Raw genomic sequence first — 14,444 nt, forward strand, 5'->3', positions numbered from 1 at the left:
TCCTGACATTTCGATACGTCCTGCCCATTTTAAGTCACTTTGCCAACGCTTCTTATATCACATTAAGCTCGGAATCTGTTAGTTGAATCATCATTGTCAAATTTTAAAGTATAAAAGTCCAAAATGTTCCATGACTTGCAAAATAATTATCTACTGTATCGTATAGTTTTCATTAACTTGATTGTTCGGATAAGTTGCACGATAAGGGTAAAATGCATTGATTGTTACTCTAATTTTATATTTGTTCAAAAACATCTGAATTTCATTATTTAATTATCATAAGTTCTATTTGCCATCACGGCTATAATATCGGAGTAATAATGCAGAATCTTTATAAAACAAATTACCGTATGTGTGTGCCTGTGTTGGATTTTTAACGTAGCTTTAATAATTTTAGTCATATCGCTACGATGTCTGCAGTGTGGCAGTTTATAGTGATGTCTAACACTAGTGTATCATGCCATAGACATGTAACATCATGTCCCACCCAGTCACATTATCCTGACACCAGGCCGACCAGTCCTAACACAACTTTTTAATATTGAGCGCCAACCGAGGAAGCTGCAGTACCATTTTCATAATTCTTTGGTATGATTAGGTTGGGTTCGAACCCACGACTCCCCGCATCCGAGGCGGACACTCTAACCACTTACGTCACCGGAGCGGTATAAAATTATAAGAATATAAAGCGAAAAACGACAAGCTGGGCTCTGCTAAGCTCGCCGTACTCCCTAAGCGGCTACAGTACATCTTTTTCATAAAATTTTCATAATTCAGTCAATTTATGAGAATTGTTATTTAGTTTCTAAAGTCAACAAATTTTTTTTGGTGAAATTTTGTTGTTTTCATCTGTAAGCCTTTACTTTATCTGGATGAAATTACTTGGATATATGGATGACTTATTGTGTTCAAGGAAAAAAGGTTTTCACATCGAGCAAAAATCCTCAAATAAATGCAGGAAAGGTTTGGATTTGGTTGATAAAATGATAATTGAGATTGTATTGTTAGATAATAAATAATTGGTACACCAAGTATGGTAGTCGGTATGTTTGTAATGTGTGAATTACAAAAATTGAACATAAAAGGTGCTTCGGATGGGTTCTTCCTATTTCACTGTCACAATGTCAGTATTTTTTTCTTTCTGACTCTGTATTCGGTTGTATTATGCCGGACTAGGATTTTTCAGTAAACAAATTAGGGGTCGGGTGGTCTTTATTTTCACAATTCAATATTTTTGCTGGCGCGTTGAATGATGGGATTAGGATGTCCTAGCATTGGTAATTTTATCATGTGGTGTTTCAAAAGAGAAAAAAAAACAAAAACATTAAAGATGGAGAGTTTGGCCCAGACAGTACTAATGTTATTTATGCACATGTTAACAACTGCTTCATGAGTACTTTTGTCATAATTCACAATGTGTCAATGTTTCATGCAGATAAAAGCATGATTTGTGACACTGAAGCAAGTCCAATCTTATTTTAATCCAATTGTTGTAATAACACCAAAATCCTCATACCTATCCTGATTTAACAATGTCCATTACGCATTCCAAAATATATAACACACACAGAACTGTCTTTCAAATCATAGGTGTACAAAAACGATGGTTTCATTTAAGTGCTTGTACACACAACTTGAATTATTAACTAAGGAGAGAGAGAGAGAGAGAGAGAGATTTGGATTTTAACATAGCTGTAACATTTTTTCAGTCATATATATACGATGTCTGCAGTGTGACAGTTTATAGTGATGTCTAGCACTGGGGCATCATGCCGCAGACATGTAGCATCATGTCTCACCCAGTCACATTATCCTGACACCAGACCGACCAGTCCTAACACTAACCTCTTAACGCTGAGCTCCTAGCGAGGCAGCTGTTAGTACCATTTTTGTGTCTTTGCTATGACTCCGCCGGGTTCAAACCCGCGACCTCCCGCATCCGAGGCGGACAATCTAACCACTACGCCACCGGAGCGGTCCAGAGAGAGAGAGAGAGAGAGAGAGAGAGAGAGAGAGAGCAGAAAAGGTTCTTATTGCTGCTATGAATATTTTACTCTTGGTGTAACTGAAAGTTTCTATCTGCAAGAAACAGTGACGGTAATAGACGTCATGCATACTATATAGACACTAAAAAAAACATAACGCGTTATTTAAATTAAATATCAATTTATTTGTCTCGGATTGTATGACAAACTCCTTCAAATAAGAGATAAACAAATTCTACATACTAACAATAGCTATAGCAAATTCATATGCTGGGAATCTAACCTGAAAATTAAAAGTTGCGAACGTTTTCCTTTTTTTTTCTTCTCTTTTTCCATTATAAGTTGTTATTCATGTCTGTTAAAACAGATTGAATATATTCTTGACGCTTAGGTGAAGGTAATCATGAACAACCTCCGAACTATCATCGCGGGGACGCATTCTGCACCATCATCGCTAAGGATGCGCCTCTGCTACAATTTTGTATATTAACCCTACAAGTATGTATGTAAAGAATCTAGTACGATAGCACCAAACACGTGACCCCTTTATATTGTTTGTAAAGATGACTTGCTAAACTGAATCGAATAAAATGGAAGTGATCTGTTTTGAAGAAGAAGAGAAAGAAAAAAAGAACAACACCTGAGCTTTAGAAGTTTGCTCGGTGAAGAGGATACCATTACACATGCGCCTGTGGTTCGACGATGTCCTCTGCGCTTATTGGCGCGCTGTCATGGTAGTACTTGGGATTGTTGCTCAGAACGATGGTAAACGTGGCTGTCTCGTAGGGCTCAGCGCAGCATGCGTAAAACGTCTGATCTATTTGCACGCTTGTGCCCTGTACTTGAAAGTTATCGGCGGGAAACCGTCTAAATCCTGACATGTCTATCTGCGATGAACGGCTCACAAGACTCATTTCATGTCCATTATACGTCCAAGACCCGAACTTCAGTCTGCAGACGAGTTCATTGTAGCTAAGAAGACTAAATTGGTTGAAAACTCCTGTAGGTTGTTTGTCTGTTTCGCAAAAACTCTTGAGTTGGTATGGAGGTATATAACTGACAGTTCCGTCGCTGTACACTACGACTGACATGTCTATCATGGGCTTATAGTCGTTCCCGGCACTGGAGGTAGAGAGAAGAAAAGTCATACTAGATAAGAACTACGACTATCAAAGTAATGATTATGACAATGACTTAAATTTAAATCTAGCCATGAATAGTAAGTTACAAAAGCCAAACGGATCAGATACAGTACTGTTACTTTATTTTGCCTCACCCAAACGATTGCTTAAAGATCAGAAGAGTAATCACCCATCAACTTAAGTACACTACTCTTGTTTATCAAACGCTAAAGGGAGCACAAGGGTTACATGGAATGTTGAAGAAATGATTTGACAGAAAGGTGAAAAAAGTTTAAAGTTAGTTTAAATTTGAAAGTATCTCATCATTCTCGAACATTTTCTTAAATCCAAAATCCGAAAAATTATGGATGGTAACTAAGAAAAAGACGAGAGTTGTATTACTCAACGTATTCATTATCAGATTCGAAATAAATTTAAATCAGGGAATGCGACTAAACTTGTCGCACCTGCCCTGCCTGATTACGCGTTTAAATGGGTATTAGCAAACTTAAAATGGCAATTCTGTTATCAAAATACGTTAAAATTTGAAATAAGTAATTTGAGGATCATGTAAATTGAATAATAAATGTGGGATCAAAAGTAACACATCTGCATAAAAAAAACTTTACTGACGAATATTTTCGCGATCGGTGTCCTCACCAAATGCGCAAAAAATTGATCTTTGTGAAATATTTTTATTTATAGTATGTGGCCGCAGTATTGTGAACCAGGCAACTTTTCAGAAAAATGGGAAATATTCCACCTACTGACTGGCATAACCAGATGTTTAAAATCGGTATTTTTCTTCTTGAAAGAAATCAATGTGACTAACAGGAATTTTAAGAAACTGATAAAAGTCTTCTTTAAATTACCCGAACATTTTGACAGTTTAGACTATTTTAAACTGTACATTGCTATTTATATTTAATTTGGATTGTTTTTAAGTCTTTTTTATCGATTATATGATATAGGTTATGTAAAATTTTATTTTATAGCAGACCTTTTCTAAAATCAAGTTCATTGTCCACCTGACCTGGATCAGATTTGTTTTATTCTGTAAACAACTAATACATAACTAACATTTTCTCATTAAGTGGGGGTTTAATATTAGAACAATTATCAATAGAAGTAAACATATTTATCCTGGTCTGAGTCAAGGACATTGTTTTTACCCTTTTCTTTATTTTAGTAACAGACCGTGTCTAGCTATAGCTTGAATTGTTCAGGAAATGAACTTTTGTCTTCCATCCTGGATCTTCTTTGTACAAGGTAATATTTTCTGTAAGGGTATGGGTTTAATATTAGGATCATTATCAACAGAAGTAAACATATTTATCTTGGTCTGAGTCAAGGACATTTTATTTACCATGTTCTTTATTATGATCTTAGTAACAAACCTTCTAATGATAATATAGATTTTTCTAGAAATGAACTTTTGGCCCTCTTCTGTGTTATTCTGTTGTGTCTTAGTGGAAATTATTTGGCATTTTCAGAACTTTATACATTAAGTCATGTCCTAGTAATTCTACGATTAGTTGGGATTTATTTAGCAATATCGTTAGTTCTTTTTTACATTTTCACTTTGTATTCATGGGAAATAAATTATTTGTTGAATTTTACAAAGCTTGCTGCTTCTCACACTTTCTATTACTTATTTTAAAACCATAACGTCGTGACACCATATTGTGTAGTTCTAACTAAATAAGTGGCGCAAATAACCACGGTCTAAATAAACCGTGTTTCTTTGGTGCCGGCGTCCTCTTTCTAAAGTTTGTCTATAAATGTTCCGATACCGTGACCTCAATATTCAAACAAAAATAGCCAAATAATAAATTCGATTACAAAAACAAAATTTGATTACTGTCCATCAGGTGGCTTGTCCCATTGAACCACTATGAGTCCAAATGAGATAACGTAAGCATTTTCACCTACTTTGGCGGGAGGTATGTCCGGTATTGGATTGGTAAGCGATTTGTATACAGGTCTTTTATGTGAATTTTATCAACCTAGATGCTCCTTTCACTAATTAACGTAGAATGCCGATTAATAGGACGCATCAGAGAACACAGATTTAGTATGTCGCCAAGTTAAAAAATAATTATACAGATTACAAATTTGTGGCTTATCTGTTAATATAATCGTGGTATATGTATACATTTGAGTGGTATTAAACGTGTAACTATTTAAGTTAAAGTTATAATTCAAGCGCCGCCTTCCCCCTTTTCTTGTCTTGTGGGACATATTGAAACATTAAAACATTACTATATTTCAAATATGAGACCAGTGGATTTATCGTCTGGAATACGCTCAGACAGTCCCTTCAATATTGGAAAAAACACTCCAAAAATACAATCCAAACATCATGAGCTATTAAAAAAAAAGGAAGAACTGCCCGAGAAGTTGCGAATGCGTCGAACTATTTTTTATAAACACTGAGCTTCTCAATCAATCAAATAGTCAATCCAATCGGAGAAATAGTAGATGTAGTCCGAATAAATTGCTGTTTCATTTTTGACACGAACTTTATAGAGAAACAAAATACATAATTATTGTGTAAATTACTGAGTCAACAGAAATCTGAGGCATATTTTTGTCTCACAGAAACAGAAGAGGTGATCTGAGTGAGAAATACTGCATTCGGAATATAATCGTGTCTACCCGATGTGATTATAATAACTTCGACAGCAAAAGCATCTTTGCTAGCCAAGGTTCCAATTATGTCAACCCTATCTACACCTTGGCGGATTGGTCAGATATTTAAGTGCTTCGAGTCTGTGTATTTTACTGGATGCGGCGGCAAGCCGCTGCATCCAATCAAAATCATGCTGTTCAAACTTGAGCACTATTTCTACATGGTCGATACAATGGTAGCACACAAATGGAATTGGCTGATAAATAAGCTATTTTCCACTGCCGGTCTGTGTTTGTACAAATGTATCCTTCCTCTCAAATACGTATGTAATGGCTTCTCTCTGGTACGTGGACATACTTTCCATGTTAAACGTACAAAGTATCCTTTTGAAATCAATTGTCTGAACCCTGGCTAGCGAAGATGCAGCAAAAAAGGACTGAGCTAAACTTATTGATACTTCCCAATGTTGTAAGGTTACATATTTTTATAAATTGATAAGTGCTGAAATAATACTCGACTGCGTTCCAGCAATAAACAAATAACGTGCACTTTTAATTTGCAATGTTATTTAATCAACTTTGGAATAAAAACAGTGAATAATTCATACGATTTCAATAGCCTGGAACTATTGCTTATGTTGCTGTTAGTGATGATACATGATCTATTTATTGTGACGTAAGTGCAATTATTGTGACGAAACACCAAATGTGGGCTATCCACAAAATGGCCATTATTTACGTCGGAAATGTTTATCCTAGTATGCGATGGAAAAAGCCGAGGACATTACGATTGAGAAATACTACTGGCCGACACTGCATACACATGTATTTTATTTACCAAACGACGTCATGTGTACACCACACAAGTGACACAGCATCACTGCGTTCATTATGACTCATCCTACCAAGATGAATGCTTTCCCAAAACATTTCCAAGATTGTTTGTTGGAGGTGGGGGGGGGGGGGTAGGGTGGAATAGGATCCCAAGCATTAACTCTCTATTTAACTTCTTTTACTTAACTTATGCTAATAATTTCATAAAAGTATCATAATGCTTTTCTGCTGATTATATTTCCAACGTATATTAGTTTGTGACTGAGTTGTCCCACAATTGTACAATTCTTACTTGTTGAACAAAACAATATCCGGAACCCATACAGAGTCCGCTGGCATATGCAGCACTCGAACGTTGTCATAGTCAGAAGGCTCCCAAGCTAATCGTTCGTCCATCCACGTCTGACCGATGTATGCATGAGTTGTAATGACCTTGTTATCGTCATCCTGGTAACAAATTGCATGGGTATCATTTGACAATGAAATGATGGCGAGGTGAATAGCAAAATTGATTTTAGCAGGTAATGGATAATAGCAGTGGCGTCACTCAGGTTGGTGTCACCCAGTGCGGTAGCTCATGGTGTCACCCCCATGGTCTTCCTTCCGTAACAGACCATACAGAATCCTTAGTAACGTCATTTTCGTGTCACCCCCTCTGATGGTGTCACCCGGTGCATTCCGCACCCCCCGCATCCCCCTAGCGACGCCACTGCTGTGCCTGCTAGTGATGTATTTAACTATGATCGGTTATCCGCTTATAAAATCCGACTAGACCGAGCGGTGTTTGCTCTGTAAAATTTGCAATTTTTCATTTTGGTGTCACCCCTCTGAGATGGTGTCATCCGGTGCGGTCCGCACCCCCCGCACCCCTCTTGCGACGCCACTGGATAATAGGTTCATTATTTAGTTACTGATGTAGAGATCATATTACGATCCACGTGAAACGATTGACTATCCATGTACAATAATTTAATTACAATTATTTTCATTGCCTACAGGCACCGATGCATGTGATTACAAAAGGCTATTGTTTTTTTGTGTTTTTTTTGTTGCTAAAAATGTAGCCATTGTTGTTATTGTTGATGATGAACTTTAAAACGAGATGTTATCAGGAAAGAGAGCAACTATCTTCCGTTTTGACCGGATCCCGAGTTTGCCGGCATCACTTTTCATCTATTTTCATCGATCGCTATGCGGTGATCACACTTAACATGCACAATTATATTTACTGATCAAGTGACGGCACGTGCTGCACATAGTCTGTTGTACATTACACGTTCATTCTGTTTTATCATGGGTTGCGTATGTCATCTCATGGACAAGCCAAGTATATGAGAGAATCAGTAAATTAGCATTTTGTAGTTGGATAATATACAATAATAGTAGTTTTCGAATATATCTAACGCCACCATTAGTTTCAGCAGGAACACTAGTTGTTGTGGTTGTGATGATGATAATACTGGCTAGCTAAGTAGCAGAAATAATGTAACAGTACTAGCAAAAACAATATTAGAAACTGGCGATGGTAATAATAGTGGTGTAACAGCGGTTGCAGTAGCCAGGGTTACTAGTGGTAATAGTAGTGATGGTGGCTGGGATGGATTGTCACGGAATGGTGTAAATGTTATTCATTAAATACATGTACTCGGGTTTTCGTTTTTTCGCTGTACAACGATACCTGAGGTGATTATGTATATGGTCTATTGTATTTCGAAGTCGTGAGTACGATTCGTCCTATGCCACACATGCAAGGTGCTTTCGATACGGCAAAACGAAAAGTCTAAACGTATAAATACTTTACTGCATGTAAAGGGTCTTTACAATACTAATGGTTTTGTCAGCAAGCGGCCTGCTTAAAGGATTCGCACAACTCCAGCTGTAGGGGTAGGTAATTTTTCGGTTTTAAGTGATAACTAGTGTATTACCATATTTACCTTTGCATGTTTGTTATATAGTTTTCTTTATACAGCATAATGCGTGCATACTTTTTATTCTTGTTGCAACGTAGTACAGGATTTATATTGGTAATGTAAAGCTACATTTTTTTTAAAGAATTGTTTACTATAGTCTTATCGAGCAGGGTTAGGTTTACTATTGAACCTGCTATTTTGTAATTGCCATAATAATATAATCTTTAACTTACCATGTATGACGTCCTTACGTAATTATGTCTGTATCAAGTTTAGTACACTGTATCGGGTATATTTTCAGCTGTCTGAGGGTAGGAATATCCGGGGTGTCCGGTGTTGTCTGAGTGTAGAAACGTCCGTTTGTCCGGAGCGTTTAAGGTGCCGGAGTGTCTAATGTTTAGTGTCCGGAGTGTCTAATGTCAAGAGTGACTAAGGTGACCCAGCCGTAGAGCCGTCAAAGGACCAGGGTGTCCGGAGGGTCTAATATTTGGAGTGTCCGGAGGATCTAATGTTCCTAGTGATCATAGTATTCCGAGGGTCCGGAGTTTGTAGCAGTTGTGAAATTGATTCGTAGGAGCTGTGGAGCGGATATGGTGCACGGGTAACGGAGTGTATCTCCATACATGTATTTTATTAGCTGTATGCTAATTTTGGGTTAGTAAGACCCAGTGTATCATTCAGGACTGGAAAGATAGATGGTATATCCGTTCTTGTGTTTAGCAACATAATTTCGCTACCTGAGCGAATACATTTTTACTATGAGTAAAAAGCTTACATCGTTTACTATTTGAGTGAACTATATTCATCTTTCCATTATTGAATCATTTGTGAATCATTTATCCTGTGTTTTTTGTGTTACTGAACTAATTTATTCGTATTTTTATTTCCATCTTTGAATCTGTGCGTTTTATGTTAAATAAATCCAATATTTGGATTATAAATACGCACACATCTTCATAATCTACTGCTCATATAAATCACCACATTAAACCATATATATCTGTGTCGTCAAAACGTGTTCTGTTGTTAATCCGAAATATCCCACCCGGTTATCTTGTTACATAGATATAATTTGTTGTGACGCTTATCCCGTGCAAACATAATGCTAGTACTCACCACGTCATCAAGATTGACCAGTGTGAGTCCGATCGTGACGTTGAAACTGGAGCCGTTGGAAGGTTCCGGTTTTACGCTCTTGACGTAATTCTCTTGTAGTGTTTTCGTCAGCCTTTCGCGTGACCTCGCGCCTTCACCTACATCAAACAAAAAATATGTACAGTGTGTTGGACACTGAAATATGAATTTCGTTTGCCTTTATTTCGTACACAAATTAATAAACTCATTACAAATTCAAATTTTGTTTCATAAGTCCTAATGATTTACCGTACCAACAACAAATTATGATTTCGCGTTAACGCGATTTGATATTAATTTTTTTTATAAAAATATGTTTGTTAAAGGTAAAAATAATGAAATTGTTTGTCTAAAACAACCTAATAGGATTTGTAGACAAGTAAAATAAGCGGTATTAAGTTAACTGTATTACGTATTTTTCAATGAAAATGAAAGGCAGTGAAATCAAATATTTGAGTTATGCGACCACTCTTGGGAACGCGGCTATCGCTAACTTCAGAGGTCAGCTGTTGTTAGTGCTGATGCATTTGGGAGAAAGTGGCTAGACCAGGAACACATTTAGGTTGCAGATCTTGGTTGATTTGATGGCAAGATTCGAACCCACACCATTTTAGTTGCGCGTCTCGAATTCAAATGATAACTTTTTATATAATACAAAATGAAAACAAAACCTTGTTATTTCGATTTCAACAGCGACGCGCGAAAAGATACAGCTTGCTATCTGCTATCGCAGGCGAGACAAAATGGCCTCCTATATCGTTTTATATTGTGACCTCTAATACCTGGGGCGAAGATCACTAGAATTTTTTTCAACAATCACAAAGGGCACGAATCGAGAGACAATTCATTGGTCGATGGATCAAGATTCAATTGCTTTTCTCGTGCACGTGCACAGTTGTGAATGTTTATAATGCACTTGTGGCAGCAAACTTCGTCTTAGGGTAACATACGCCTAAATGCTCATTTTAATTAAGGGTTATTATGAAAATTTGTAACTTAGGTGTGCAAAAAGTCTATAATAACATGCCTGGTTGTGTAAGTCGCTGACAACTTCTGTGTCTATCTTCACTTTGAATATATATGTCCAGATTTTGATTGAATATGTTAAATCCAAAACAAAAAATAAACACACATCCCTACCCCACAAAAACCCCAAAACAAAAACATCCACAAGCCAATCAGTCTATATCACGATGAGGGCGTCATGTAACTGAATGATCTAATGCGCTCGCATTTATAGATCACTGACATTCTCTGACCGTGTGGGTTGGAGTCTTGGCTGGACCACCGTGGGTAAGTGAGAATGCTTGCGATTAGCTTCCCGTGTGTGTGTGTGTGGTCTTCCCGGGGTTTCCCCGGATTCTTCCTCCACCAGTATTCTGACTACCACGTATAAGCCTATCATGTGCTGAAAAATGACGTTAAACCCACAACAACAAAACAGACTATCATGAGGAGAAAATAGTTCCTGGGCTTTAGACTGATCGAGAAAAAGAAGTCGCTCTTTGGGCTTATTATTAACTCTCCTGGACTGACTACTCATGGATCACATGATGTCATCAAAGCACTATTTGGTCAATTGTAAGCTCGATATTTATCAGGCGTGTGTTGATTATTCAGCCATATGAAAAGCATACAACAAAGCGGATGTCCACTTCCATTATTGAAGTTGTACATAATATATTAATTTTGTTACGAATCTATGGTCTTAAACTTAGTAAAAGAAAAAGCGAAACTAACAAGTACAATTCAATAAATATATAGAATACAAAGCGAAAATTTAAAATTAATTTAGGGTATGGTGACATAATTCCCAAATAATACTAAAAGTTCTGTCACAAGTCCAAAGGTAAGGAGTACTCTGAATGAATTCTAGGTTTTGAAAGTACTGATGTACCAATAGCCTTGAATGAGCTATTGTGACAACAGTCCAGAATATCTTTTAATAAATTCCCAATAATCACAAAATAGCGTTTTAGTCAAAACAGTCAACGAACACTTGTAATTCCAATGAATAATTTAAAGAAATGATTTTCTCAAGTCATAACTGAACAGAACTAAAAGGCTGATATAAAGATAAAAATGAATAATGTTGTTGATCTCAAACTTGTATACGTCCCCACTTGACTTATGTCGCAATAGCGTTTTCTGAAGAAAAAAACTTAATGGAAAATTACCCTGAACTTTAAAAAAAACTGTTTCTACAATCATCTACGGTCAGAATCATGGCTGGGTCTTGAACTCAGATCCAGATAAACAATCTATTTATAGCTTGCTACAATGCATTAATCAGGTACGCGACAAAACTCTATCCTCAATCATGGAGAAAGGTCAAGCACACACAATAAATTAAATATACACACCAATATTATGACAAGAATTAAATTTATAACAATAATAATAACAATAGTAAATAACAACATACATCAGACGTTTTAAAAAGGTATTCTCATGCCATCTGATCTTTTACGATTGTGTAACTGCCAGTGCATATAAAACAAATATTTTACTATTTTCAACTAAAACGCTATGTTCTGTAGTTATGAAAATAGCTATTTTTGTATTTTAATTTACGCCTTTCTTCAATAATATACCTTGAGCAGGTTCAAATGGCGGTTACATGTTTATGTATCCCCTATTTCTGCTCACAAAAGATGAGAAAACGAAAACAGAAATCGTCAACACAAAAAGAAGTTTGTTATGGCGGCTATCAGTTGCTTAGGTTAGCATCCGTTAGTCTCGAGAGACGATGGAAGTGCGCCGATGAGAGATGTCCCGGTTGGTAGTTGTGCAACGTCAGCTGTAGCTATGGAGCCCAACACGGATGTGGCAGTCCTTGCTGCACTTGAAGGTTGAGTCTGGTGTTGGTTGGAGCTGCTTCTTCTTCCTCTGAGATCGCTTTTCAAGCGTAACTTGTCCTCACCGACTTTCAGGCCAGTGATCAGAGCATGTTGCCAGCTGGACCTGTCTAGAACAAGCTCTTCCCAGGTGCTGACATCGATGTCAAGGATTTTCATGTCGCTCTTTCAGACATCCTTGAAGCGGAGTTGTAGCCGTCCGATCGACCTTTTGTCAGAGGCAAGCTTCGAATAAAGAAGGTCTTTTGGGATCCTTCCGTCATCCGCCCGGCGTACATGGCCCAGCCATCTGATGCAAAGTTGGCGGAGAAGCGTGACCTTGCTGAGAATCTTAGCACGTTCAGACACCTCGTTGTTTGTCGCTCGATCGCTGCAGGTGATCCCGAGTATGCGTCGGAGGCATCGCATGTGAAAGGCGCTCAGTCTTTTGTCATGTGATGCGTACAGTGTCCGGGTTTCACTAGCGCACAGAAGAATGCTTAGCATACAGGCACGGTACACGAAGATCTTAGTGTTCAGGATCAGCATTGCTGTTGTTCCACACTCTCTGCGACAACCAAGAGAGAGTTGTTGATGCCTTTCCAATGCGCTTGTTGAGCTCAGCATAGAGCGAGAGGTTGATGGTGATGGTAGAGACGAGATACGTGAACTGACTGACTACCTCAAGTTCGTAGGTGTTGATGATGATGATTAGGGGTCTGCGTCCTGAGCCATCGCGTTGGTTTTCTTTAGGCTGATGGTCAACCCAAACTCATTGCCTGCTTTAGCGAAGCGGTTCTTCATGCGCTGTAGCTCAGCTTCTGAGTGAGTAGCCAGAGCAACATCGTATGCGAAGAGGAGGTCCCTGATTGTTACTTCTCGCACTTTGCTCTTTGCTTTCAGTCGTGCCAGGATGAACTGTCTGTCGTCTCATCGCGTGTGCAGGTAGATCCCTTCTGTGGACGTCCCAAAGGCGTACTTTAGCAGGACAACGAAGAAGATGCCAAAGAGCGTAGGGCCAAGGACGCAGCCCTGTTTCAGTCCGCTGTGGATGTCGAAGGGGTCGTACGTTGAGCTGTCGTACTGCACTGTGCCTTTCATGTCATCTTGGAATAACTGGATCATGCATATCAGCTTAGGAGGGCATCCAATCTTCGCCAGGGTTGTGAAGTGTCCGTCTCTGCTGACCAGATCAAACGCCTTGGCGAGGTCTATAAAGGCCAGGAGGAGGGGTTTGTATTGTTCTCTGCACTTTTCCTGCAGTTGCCTGATGGAGAAGATCATGTCGATTGTGGACCTCTCTGCTTGGAACCCGCACTGCGACTCTGGATACACTATGTCAGCAAACATCTGCAGTCTATTCAATATGACGCATGCGAAGAATTTATTACGATGCTCAGAAGGGATATGCCCTTGTAGTTGTCGCAGTCGCTTTTGCCGCCATTGTTCTTGTACGGGGTTACAATGTTGGCGTCTCTCATGCCCTGAGGCACTTCTCCTTCATCCTAGCACTGGCAGAGGAGGTCGTGCATGTGTGTGAGCAGCACGCTGCTGCTGCATGTGATGACTTCTACTGAGATGCCATCCTTCCTTGGGCTTTATCTAAGGACAGTTTCTCTAAGGCCTTTTTTAGTTCTGCCACAGTAGGTTTCTCGTCCAGTTCGGCCATAAGAGTGAGGTTTTCAATGGCGTTAAGGGCATTGTTGGTCACTTGGTTGTCTCTGGAGTACAGTTCGGAATAGAGCTCCACACAACGCTACATCTGCATGCCCTTGTCGTGGATGGTATCACCTGTGGAAGACTTCAGTGGTGCTGTCACTTTCTTCGTGGGACCCATCGCTTTCTTGATTCTATCGTGCATGTCTCTGATGTTTACGATATCTGCTTATGACTGGAAGCTCTAACAGAGCTGAATCCATTATTCTTTGGCGCACTACCGTGCTAACATCTGCACTTTGCTTCTGGTAGACCTGTATGCCTGTGATGACCTCT

Source organism: Sinohyriopsis cumingii, chromosome 13 (assembly GCF_028554795.1).
Source record: "Sinohyriopsis cumingii isolate HCF-2022 chromosome 13, ASM2855479v2, whole genome shotgun sequence".
Classification (NCBI taxonomy): domain Eukaryota; kingdom Metazoa; phylum Mollusca; class Bivalvia; order Unionida; family Unionidae; genus Sinohyriopsis; species Sinohyriopsis cumingii.